Source organism: Lygodium microphyllum, chromosome 4 (assembly GCF_053477565.2).
Source record: "Lygodium microphyllum isolate KBCC chromosome 4, Lygodium_microphyllum_v1.1.10, whole genome shotgun sequence".
In the NCBI taxonomy this organism is placed as follows: domain Eukaryota; kingdom Viridiplantae; phylum Streptophyta; class Polypodiopsida; order Schizaeales; family Lygodiaceae; genus Lygodium; species Lygodium microphyllum.
Window position 1 is genome coordinate 167,119,707 of NC_141138.1, and position 12,994 is coordinate 167,132,700.

Consider the following 12,994-nt stretch of genomic DNA (forward strand, 5'->3'; position numbering starts at 1 on the left):
ATCACTCATATAAGGGGTAAGGATAATGTGATAGTTGATTCCCTTTTTAGAATGTGGACATGTCATGTTTTAGTTGTTGTGAGCTACATAGTAATTAGATTGAGGAGCTACACAAGGCCTATCTTGTGGATGATGAGCTCAACCATGTATTTCAAAAATTACAGCAAGGTCTCATGGATAAAAACTCGCATTATCAGCTTTAAAATGGCTTAATTTGGCTTAATGGTAATATTGTTATTCTCTCTATTTCTTTTTTCAAGCCAAAAATGATTGAGAAGTTGCATTATTCACCTATAGTTGGACATTTTAGAGTATTTAAGACCTATAATAAGATCAGTAAAATTTCCATTGATAGGGATTGTGGAGAGATGTTAAGGATTATGTCATGAAGTGAATGCCTTCTTAGTAGAACAAAGATAGCACCCATAAGCCTGGTGGTTTGTTGTAGTTATATTGCCTATTCCTAAACGAAAATGGACACATATTACCATTGATTTCATTATTGGCTTACCTACTACCCAAAAGGGATGGAATAGCATTTATGTAGTAGTGGATAGACTCACTAAGGCAACCCATTTTATTCCTATAAAGACCTAGTTTGCTATTTCATAAGTGACTAGTCATTTCATGGAGTGGACCTTTAGGTTACATGGATTACCACAAGTGATTATGCATGTACCAAGTTCATGAGAAACTTCTAGCATGCAGTATTCACCTCCATAGGTACTAATTTGACTCCTTTTACAGCTTATCATCTGTAGATTGATGGCCAAATAGAAAGGGTAAATAAGTGGTTAGAGACTTACCTTCGCCATTTTTGTCATGATGTGCATCATGCATGAGATTCGTGGTTACATTTGGCTAAGTTTGGTAATAATTCCACTCATGCTAGTTTTGGAGTTTCACCTTTGAGACTATGTATGGTATAAGGCACCCTTATCCACATTCATTTTTAGTGAGAAGATTAACCCTCATGGAAAAGAGGAATTAGAAAAAATGTAGACCCTTCTTCAATAGTGTAAGATGAATCTTAGAAAAGCTCAAGATCAAATTAAGATATATGCTAATGAGAAGAAACAATCTATAGAGTTCCAAGAGGGACAGTTAATTTTGTTGAAAGTACAAGTCTCGTCTTTCTCATATGTTTTATGGACCCTATAGGATCTTGAAGCGTACTAGAGACTTGGCATATAGATTGAAACTTCCCTCCTCCACTAAGATTCATAATGTATTTCATGTTAGTTAGCTCAAACCCTTTTATGGTACTTATCTGGAAACAGTTCATGAGTTGTCTCATATGGATAACGAAGGTCTTATCTAGTACATCCTTGAGGAGATCATGGGTCAACATGAAAAGAAGTCATTGAGTATTTGATCAAGTGGAAAGGTTTGCCAATTGAGGAACCTTCTTGGTGGCTAGATTCTATATTGGACAAGTTTCCCTACCTAGGGGATGTATTAATGGCTGAGGCATATTCCATAGGGAAGCTAGTTGTGGTATAAATAAGGCTTAGATAGCAATCTATTCTAGAATAGCTTTCACTCTACCTAATTTTCAAAGATATACCACCTACATAGGATCAAAGAACTCTTCATTACTTACTTTTTGACATGGCAATTTTTGTTCAACATGGCCTGATTTTACATCAAGCTATTTTTTCATTACAAAGTTTATTTCTTGAGAATCTAAAGGCTCCAATTTCTTTTTGAAGACATGTGGATTATGTATATGGTGGAGGCTTTCATTTCTATCTTTACTTTAGTCAATAAATCTTAATTTCTTCATCCATTTCCTATATTTTATATAGGTGAAATCCGAGTAGCTCTTTGTTTCATCTATCCTTCTTCACCATCACAAATTTGTTTTTGTGGGAAAAAACCTTTGGGAAGGGATGGATTTTAAAAAGCTAGGAAGACATATGTTTTAGTGAGAAATCATTAATAATATCTTGTCACACAAACATAGGCATAAAAGGTGGAGACATGTAATTTTTGGACATCTTTTTGTAATAATATAATTACTATCTCTCATCTCACCTCGTTGTTCATAGCTTTCATTGCTTCTCTCTCCAATTTTCTATATTTCTAGTCATTTTCTCTCCTTGTCACTCATTCTTTATCCTCTTTACTCTCTCTTCTATTATTCTTTCTCTCACCTCTCAGCCCTCTCCTTGACACTCTTATCCCCTCTCTACTTTCTCTCTACTCTATACTCTCTATTCTCTCCTCTCTACACACTTTTTTTCTATCCTCCCTCTCTTTTCTATCTTATCTCTCCTCTCTTTGCTCTTTCTCTCTCTATTCATATAAAATATTCATAATTAAAAATGATAAATTATTTAATTCATTCTCTATTTGGGTTATATTCATCATTCAAATAAGGAGATTCTCTGCATATTCGACTTCCATGAACCTCTTGATAAATAATTCCTTCAAGGTGGAGAATGGATCCTTCTTGATATTGTACAAGCTTATGAACAATGTTCTAACCTTGTGTCATAAGCATATACTAAAGGCCTAAGCTTTTCTATCATGTCCACTAAATCATTGGCTACTCAAACTTGTTTGAATTGTTCCAAAAGGCATATGGGCCATCCCCTCCCATATACTTATTGGCTTGTTTAAGAATGGTTAGTGTTTTTGCAGTAGGGTCCTATTTGTATATTAGCTACTAGTCTAGCTAGTAAGTTTATCGCCACCCTAGCCCCAATATGTATGGGGGTTGTGTTAGATAATAGGTATCATTGAAAAAGGTTGAGGACTATGTGCATGTGTGATCCAAGCATTCTTATATTGGTTATACATCAAGCCCACTCGCCTTATTTTCATATCTTCTTCCCCTTGAAGTGTGACAAGCTTATAGACAACTTTGTGGTGGTCATGAGGCATATTGTGTTGTCTCCAAGTCCTTTGATTATCTTTCCCTTAGTGTTGACAAAATTGATCCCTTTTAACATATACAAGGTCACAATCATGTTGTTAAGAATCATAAATGTTCAAGTCCGAATTGATTGAATGATGAAATTTAGCTCTAAGGTTCTCCAAGTTCAAATGCAATCGATCTTAATAATTGTTGTGTCTAGGCTTAATTCAGTACATAGCTTGTCTTATTTTGGTACTAAGTTGTAACTTAAATTTCTTATTTGTAAGAGATTAACTCCTTGAATAATTGAAGAAAGTATGTTGTCTTTCAAGTCATTTGCTATTAGTAGAGAAATTTTGTAGTGTTGACAAACATAAGATTATTGGAATAACCATAATTTGCAAAAGAATAAAACACACCTTCTAGGCTATGATTATGTGGCTATTACCAAATCCTAATGTATACATAATGTGTACATGTAGAGCAACTATCCAAGTTTTTTAAGTTTCAATTTTATTAGATGGGTGATTAATGCTTAAGTATGATATAGCTAATCATCAAATCCTTTTCAACTCCATTGCTTGCAAACTTCTTTAGAGAGTGTGAATTTAAATTCTAGCAACAAAGGTTTGGTTATTTTAGTAGAGGATTGATTCTTTTTTAGAAAGAAGGACTAATGGTATGTCCAACTTTGTAATGTTCCCATTATGTACTAAAATTAATAAAGAAATGTGAATTTCAAAACAATTAAATTAATGTGCAAGAAGTGTTACTTAAGTGCTCACATTTAAGAAATTAAGTTTGTGAACACATTTTTACATTTACACATTGCCAAACACAAGTATAATTAAATAAATTTCACATATACAATCAAAATCTTGGCAAATCCTAATATCTTAAGACAAACAGTTTAACATTGAAACTAGAGAAAACGAATTATGTAGACACCACTTTTTTGAAAAATTAGTCACTACAATTTTATTACATGTTACTCTTTTCCCCTTTCAATTTTATTCCCCTTATCCCACTATTTTATCACATAAAAAGTGTGCTCTTCCTTATTCTTTGAAGGTTTTTGGTCTAGGGGCAAAAGAAATACCTTTTTTGGGAGAGAAGGCATGTTAAATAAAGGAAAACTCACTACTTTTTAAAATAAAAAAGAGAGAAAGAGGAAAAGCATGATGGTCTCTCTCTCTCTCTCTCTCTCTCTCTCTCTCTCTCTCTCTCTCTCTCTCTCTCTCTCTCTCTCTCTCTCTCTCTCTCTCTCTCTCTCTCTCTAAGTCCAACATCTATATAAACCTTCTCCTTTTTACAAGAAATCCATGTCTCTCCACACCACAAGTTAGAATGAGCCCTTGAAGGTACACGACCCTAAGATCTTGAGGATTCCAGTGGTGCAAATAGTTGATAAAGAGATAGAGTAGATCGATCATAGTAAATTTAAGCATACTTGAGCATGTTGCCTAAATATCTGATGTTATAGCCCTTCTTAAGTCTATTTACACCTAAATTATCCTCCAAGCCACTAAGTCTCTTGAGGTTATTCGAGTGTCGAAATGAATTTGGATTAACTTCCAAAAATTCAAGCATTTTCTTGAACCCTTAATCTAGCTTGAGTAACATCATTTCGGAGTTTGGAGGCTATTCATGCACATGCGAGCAAATTGTGTCTTGAATACTATTTTCAAAGGCCATGAAAAATGGAGGGAGAATGCATGTGCACTTTCCATCAACAAAATCATGGCTAAAGCCAAGGTGCATCCTAAGACTAAAGCACAATCCAAAGAGGCTATGAAACCCCACAAGTTGAGATAGCAATGGTCACATGCCAACTCAAGTCACGATGGTTCCATGCAACAGATTGCCAAATGAGGATAACCATGTTTGGATAAATTATGGTCCAATAATTCTACATTAAATAAAAGCTCACGTTTTTTCCTCTTTAAATTAAATAATGGTTATGTACACATTAGCATGATTAAAAATTAAACCTGAAAGTGGTTGAAAAGGCATGCGCAATTAGTATTTTGGCTCTAAAATCATAGTGGTTGAGAATTGACTTGATTAAACCTTAAAATAAACTTTATTTAAATATTTTCTTTTTAGGAATGTAAGGCAAGACTTGAAAAATGTAGTTTCATGCATAACATTGTTATAAAGTTTTAAAAAGAGATGTTTTCTGATTGTATAGGACTTTCTTTTGATTCTGAATGTGATGGTTATCTTAACCTAGAAATCCATACTTGTGACAACCAAATTGGAAAAGAGTTTGCGGTGATATAGACGATTGGGATCCCCACATCAACATATCTTAGCATCTTGTGGGATGTATGAAAAACTCACTTCGTAGGGTGAGAATGCTATGCTCTTGTAAGAGTTGGATGCTTTGTTTTGTGATTATTCGACTGCTTGATAGGGCAAAGGATCGAGTGATAAAGTGTCCCCATAGTATAGACTAATTCTAGATGCTCAGTGAAGCTTAATGTGGCTCCAAGCTTGTAAATTTCCTATCGACCATGGAAGGAGTGTGATCATGAATGACTTGAACTTGCAAGGTTGGAAGGTTCCATCCTAATTGGGATGGTTTTTTGCCACTCTTGCAAGACTGTTGCTTTTGGATAAACTTTATGAATTACTATGAATTTGTATTTTTCAAAAGTATCTACTTATGTTTGTAATAAATTAATTTTTTAAAAAAATTATATGTTCAAAGAATGTGATTACATGACTTGCTTAATTAGATAACTAAAACACTCATCAAGGGAACTAGGCCTTGGCCAAGATGATCAAATACCTATGGTTGGATGGACTTGATAAGCCAGATAATATTTCTAAACGATAAATAGAGCTACCAAAACATGAACCCCCAATTCAATATGATAGAGCCAAATTAACATCATTATAGGGGATCATAGGTATTGACCCTAATGGCCGTGGAAGTTTAAAAGACAACTCCACTCTCTTTGAATGAAGTGTGGTATCAGGCCACCCTTATCTTTGATTGGTTACAAAGTGACACTTCTTAGGTGGGTTTCCTAAGGGGAGGCTAGATGGTATTACACATGGACTCGAGTTTTAGTCAACTATTACTAAAGGACGTTTCTAAGTTTTAGAAGAGGCACCTCACATGTGGCATATGAATAAAAGGAACAAATTAAGTTAATAACACTTATTTGAATTGAACCCTTGATTTTAACTTGCACTAACTTTTTAATGTGTACACCAACACCAATAGAAAATCAAAAATGAGGAGGTTGTTCAATCAAGAGAGATATTCCCATATTTATACTAGATGGCCCTAGGCTCAAATGATTATTTGTACCATGAAATTGTGTTTGATGTTATAGAGAAGATGTTCATTCCTCTAGATGTTTTGCAACCTCATTTTGGTGTGTGGTATATGAGTAATTTTTGGTGATGCGATTGGTTGCACATGGAAATTTATATAGACTAGAACTTGTGTTCCAATATGAGATATGAAGAATCCACTAGGTAGAAATAATAAAGATGGTTGGTAAATAATTCATATATATTTCATACAAGGACTTGCACTAACTTCTTGATGCGTGCACCAACACCAATGGAAAATTGGAGATGAGGAGGTTGTTTGATCAAGAGAGATCTTCCCATTGATGTGCCAGATGGCCCTAGTCTTGAACGATTATTTGTACCATGAATTTGTGTTTGATGATATAGAGAAGATGTTCATTCATCAAGATGTTTTGCAACCTCATTTTGGTGTGTGGTTGGTATACGAGTAGTTTTTGGTGATGCAAGTGGTTTCACATGGAAATTTATATAAACCAAAATTTCTATACCAATATGAGCTATGAAGAATCCACTAGGTGGAAAGAGGAAAGTTGGTTGGTAAATAATTCATATATATTTCATACAAGGACTTGCATTGACTTCTTGATGTGTACACCAACAACAACAAAAAATTGGAGATGAGGAGGTTGTTTGATCAAGAGAGATCTTCCCATTGATGTACTAGATGGCCCTAGGCTCAAACAACTATTTGTACCATGAATTTGTGTTTGATGTTATAGAGAAGATGTTCATTACTCTAGATGTTTTGCAACCTCATTTTGGTGTGGTATATGAGTACTTTTTGGCGATGCAACTGGTTGCACATGGAAAATTATATAGACCAAAACTTCTATTCCAATATGAGCTATGAAGAATCCACTAGGTGGAAAGAGTAAAGATGGTTGGTAAATAATTCTTGTATATTTCATACAAGGAATGGTTGCTTGACATTGGCAACGAACTAGGGCTTGAAACATTGTGGATCCATTAGCAGGTGTTGCAGATAGTACTAATGGCTATAGTGTCGAGAAAGCCTATGCTTGGAACTAGGTGTTAGGGTTACCCTCAGGTTCCCAAGCAATATGTTATTTGTCACACTTGAACAAACCCACCAACTTATGGGGATGTACATTCAAATTAGTTCTATAGAGAGAAAATTTATGAATTGATGCATTGAATGACTATAGCTCAATCTTTGAACATTTTAGTAAACCATACTAAATTAATAAAAGGAACCATCATTGCTTTTGTAAGAACTTGTGAGATGTGCCTATGCTTATTGATTAGAGTATTTTGACATGTAATTGATGAGGTACCTTGCATGCGATTGATTTTTGAATTCGTATACATGATTTCTTTGTGTCGATCACTTGTGTGAGAATTTTGAGAGAATATTATGAGTATCTTAGAGAGGATGTGCGTGTGGACTTGCCTTGGTCTATAGAGAAGCTATGGATGGAGTGCAACATGAGATACTTAGTTCTATATGGATGTGAATCTTCCCAAAGAGTTGGGAACTCACTTTAAGTTGTTGAAATGGCTTGAAGAACTTAAGTTGATCAAACTTATAAGTACAACTATATTTGGAAGATAGAGAAAAGTATGTTTGTAATGAGGAATAAGTAGTTTCATGACAAGTATACCATGGTTATTAACTTGACAAGATTTTTATCATTGGGTGAACCAAGTCCAAGAACTATAAACTCTTTGAATACCCTAATCTTTCAAGTTGTTATTGATACTTAGGAACTAATGCTAATCGTTCTACTTTTGTAACAAAAGAACTTGATTGAATCCATTGTTGAAATCTTGTATTTATCCATGATGAATAAAGATACATTTGCTTCTTTAATTGTGTGTAGTACTATGGTCTTACAAGGTGTTGATTATTCCTATAACTGATTATGGTATTCAAAGTAGCGTATCAAATTTCTTGCTAATCCTCGAATATTGAATTCATGAAGAATATGATGATGATTCTTCAAAACCTCCCCAATCCACACAATAATGGAATCCAACAAGGATGGTCATGAGGACTACCATAAGACGATGACCTTGTATTGTTGGGTGTACAATCAAGTCATGTGAGCCATACCCCTTGACCATATTGTGGTACATGAAGACATGCCCAAAATGGATATGTTATTAGGAGATACTCTCCTTTGTCTAAATCTTATAAGGCCTTAGAAATAATGGAGAAACCTCCAACTTTTGTAATTGTGCCATTGCATGAAGTCTAGGATTGAAACCCTATTGCATTCAACTATCCCTCTTTTTTGTGATGATAGAAATCGATGATGGAAACTCAGTAGATTGTGTGAGTCTAGCAAGGTTTGAATACACCCCTCAATACCCTTCTTGAATCAATGAGAACCATAACCTTGGGTGATGCCCTCATGTGAGAAAAGCCTATAGCCAAAGAGATTGCTCTAAATGGCCAAAGCAACCACACTATGGGCAATAACTATGGAAGAAACTATCTAAATTGCAAGGCTAATGTGAACAATGCCAAAGGAAATGTCTATCTTGATGCTACTATTGAGGGACCAAGTAGGCTAATTAATAAACAATGTTACCAATGGAAAAATGGTAGATACACGAGAGTTGACTGCCCAAACCATCCATTTAATGTGAACTAGCAAAACCATAAGAGTAATAACACTACAGGCCATGGATAAGAAAGAGTAGCCAAAGCTCGAGTAAATACTATGATATGCCAACTAAAAGGAGTCTACACCCAAGGTAAGGAAATAGAAAAGGAGTAATAGAAGTGATTGTCACATGAACAATGGAGTGGACCACCAATGCTTTGCTATTAATATATTAGTGACTTATATGTGTAAGTCCTTCAAAATCCTAATTTATTGAAAGCTTACTCATTCTTTTTTTGCAAGGAATACAGTTAGAAGGTGGCATCTAGAGTCTAGCAAAGCAAAGAAAATGGTTTTGTAGAGCTGGTTAATGGGAAGGGGATCACCTTTATTGAACTTATAGGGAAAGTTGAATGTTAATTAGATAAGTAGAAATTTGAAGCTAACTTTTGAATCATAGCATTGGGTTACTATGATTGCATCTTAGGCATAGACTAGCTCAAGAAAAATAAATCCCAAATTGTGTACGAAAGATGAAGCTATCTAAGAACTTGCATGGAGACATGCTAAAGACCAATGAAAAGTTGGGAGGACAAGATTCTAACTACCTAAGACAAGTTGAATCTAGAAGGGATTGATAGTCTATATGATCAAACTAAACAATACTAAAAAGACCAAAGAAAGGCACATTATCTTCATGGATTATTGACTTCAAAGATGTCTTTCCAAAATAGCTCACATAATTTCTCCCAAGTTGAGAAGCTAACCATGAAATAGAGATATCCTAGATTGGCCGATACCTAAGACAATCAAGGAAATTTGAGGATTTCTTGGGAGAGAGAGATGAGCACTCATTTGAGCTTATCCAAGTTGATCTTTGTAAAGACAACCAAAGTATTTAGAACCAATATGAATAGAAAAAGAGCTTTGATAAGCTCAAAGAATTAGGGTAACCACTGCCTCACTCTACTGAAACTCTTCAACTTCACTCGACCAATTTAGGTGATCATCAATGCAAGTAGACTTGCAATTGGAGTATTGGTATAAGAAGGAAGGCCTTTGTCTTATAGCTTATCGAAGTTAAAATCCTTTGAGCCACACAAGACCTCGAGTTACATGCAATGATTGATCCCATAAAACTATGGAGACATTATTTGTGTTGGAAAGAAAACTCTAGTGATGGACCATAAGTATCAAATGGAATTTCACACAAATTTACCTAAACATGAGGTAGAGAATATGGATTGGAACATTGCAAGAGGATTTTAAAAATAAATACTGACTAGGAAAGGATAACATGATTGCCAATTCCTTAAGCTAAAAAGGATACCAATGTAAAAATTACATGGCGCAGCGAACGGAATCTGAGAAAGAGATACAAATAGAGAGTACACAACAAATAAGAGGAGAATTAGAAAATTTCTTTAGCTCAAAACAACTGATATAGAGTCTGTCCACCCGTGCGCTTCCACAGTGAAGCTTAGATGGCGATCTAGACAGAAGATAGGTGAAGAGCTTAAGGCTAGCTGGAACAACTCTGACTGGGTGAAAGATAGATGATACATGGTTGTGAAGGGGTTTAGCTTTTATAGCTCGTGAAGGCAGTTAGGTTGGCATGACCGACCTACCATATGAGCCTCCACTAGTTGGCCAGGGAATATTCCCTTTACCGTCGGGAAATAGGAGCCCCTTTTAACTCCCTTACCCCACAACTCGATGCAATGTGCCTCGAGTTGCTACCAGCTTAACTACTTAGTCCAACCCAAAGATTAGACCCACAATGGTCACCTTTTTGCCATCCAGTCACATAGACCTCATCTGATATGCAAGTCAGGACTCAACCAATGTCCGGGCTCACATTTGGCTTCTCCTCATAATGGGAGCCTTACAACTTTGAGCACCATGGATCATTGGTGGCACCTTATGAGGGTGGGGCATTGAGCATATCTAACAACCAATTGGGTAAGGATAACATGATTGCCATTGCCTTAAGCCAAAAAGCATGTCAACATTGTCAAGATGCAAAGCTCAAGAATTGTGTCAATACCCTAACAACCCTAGTCTAGAGCTTGTATTCCAAGCCATTCCCCATGTCAACAAAGAATTGCTCATGATCAAGGTACTCCAAGGTGGAAGTTTAGGAGTCAAGCTAAAAAGACCATCATGCAAGAAATGGGTGTTGTTACTACCAAGATCACCTCTATATTTCGAACAATCTAGATGTTAAGACCAAGATCTTATGGGAAGCCCATGATTGAAAAACTGCTAGATATCAGAGATAAACTAAGAAGTTTAACCCACTTCGTAAAAGCTCCATCATTATGCAAGAATGAAGAGAGATATACTATGGTACATAACCCAATGATTAACCTATCCAACGAATCAAGGCTAAAAACAATCAAGATGCCTAAGAACTTCAATCCTTAGACATTCCATAAGTGAAGTGGAAGTCTATAATCATGGACTTCGTAGTCAAATTACCCACAATTGCTAGTGAATATGACTCTATCATGGTAGTGGTGGAGAGATTGTTGCCCAAAGTTTCTCACTCAATTTCAATCAAGGCTACTTACAAGTCATTTGATATCACACGAGACTTTATCAAGGAGATATTTAGATTTCATAGACTACCAAAAAGTATAGTTAGTGATAGAAATTTCAAGTTTACATTGGAGTTTTGCACTTGTTTATTCCAAGCCATAAGGACTCAGTTATGCTTTAGTTGTGCTTATTATCCACAAATTGATGGAAAATAAAAAGGTTAAATCAAATCATTGAAGACATCCCAAGATTCACCTCTATGATAGAGAATTGAGATGGTGGATCAACCATCTACCTCTTGTATAGTTTGCTTTATAATGCCTCCTACCAATAGACAATCAAGATGTCCCCATCGCAAGAACTATACAAACAATAATGCCATATTCCATTCAACTTCTTGGCCCACTCTTAAGGTGGAAGCATCCAAAGCTATGCTCAAAGAAACAAATCTACAAATTCAAGTTATTCCTCATTACATTAAAGCTACCCAAGACTTGTAGAAGTTCTACTTGGAACTTCAAAGAACAACTAAGAATTTATAATTTAGGCATTCTTCCAAAGTAAGTTGCATCTAGCCTTATGGTATTGCACCAAGTACCTTTTCTATTGAAGTTGGAAAGTGAGATATATTTGCACTTCATGTGAGATGATCCAATGACTAATATAAGGCCATTAGTACCAAGATAAAGTATATTTTTGTAACATTTTATAATGTCAATTTAGTGTACACTATGGTATTCAAAAGATTTATGAAAGCTTCTTAGGCTAATTCAACTAGCTAGTATGATTGAATGGGGAAACCTGAAAAGAGATACTTTGACATTAAGCTCAACTATTATCTCCTTTGTGAATTCTTTGTAAGAATTAAGAATGGAAACCAACAACGGTAGCCAAGAATAAACACTTTCACACACTGTCTTGCCAAAAAGCAAATAGGTAATTCATTGATGAGCATTAAACAAATGAACCTACATTGCAAGTGTCCAAAGAACAACCCTGATGACCCTTAAGAGAAAGAAGTAGTCTTCAAAGTTCCCACTTTTAATTCCCTCCCAACTTTGTGAAATTTCATGTATAGAAAAATCATCAAATTAGTAATGTAATTTATTTTATGAGAGTTGTTCTTGATCATGTACAAGTGTAAAATATATTGGTAGAAAAACATGCATTTCCATCTATGACAAAATTAAACGTGTTCCTAAAGTCAAGTATTATATGTAAAGGGCCAACCCAAAAGCCTCAAAAGAGGATAGGGTGCCCAAGTTCAAGGAAGAAACCCTAAAATTATTCCATTTATGAAAACTAGAAAAGTGAATGGAACCTCAATTTAGTGTGTCAACTTTATCCTCAAGCCTTCTCTTGCTCTTACCTCTTGCCTACTTGCATGCTATTGATTAAGAGAGAGAGAGAGAGAGAGAGAGAGAGAGAGAGAGAGAGAGAGGTGAACCACTCCAATGAGTCTGACATCTTCTTCTTTCTCTTATTCTTCTTCTTCTTCTTGCAATGATGGTTCAAGATTGAGGAGGTTCGATAGTGTATATTGAAAGCTTGGAGTGTGTCAAGGTGGCATGAGTGTTGTGAGGCCACGTCTAATTTCAAATCAAGACTACAGTGATTAGAAAGACCAAGGTGTGTCTACTACAATCTCAAAGCTATTGAGTTGCTTTTGCTTGCATAGTAGTGAACTCAA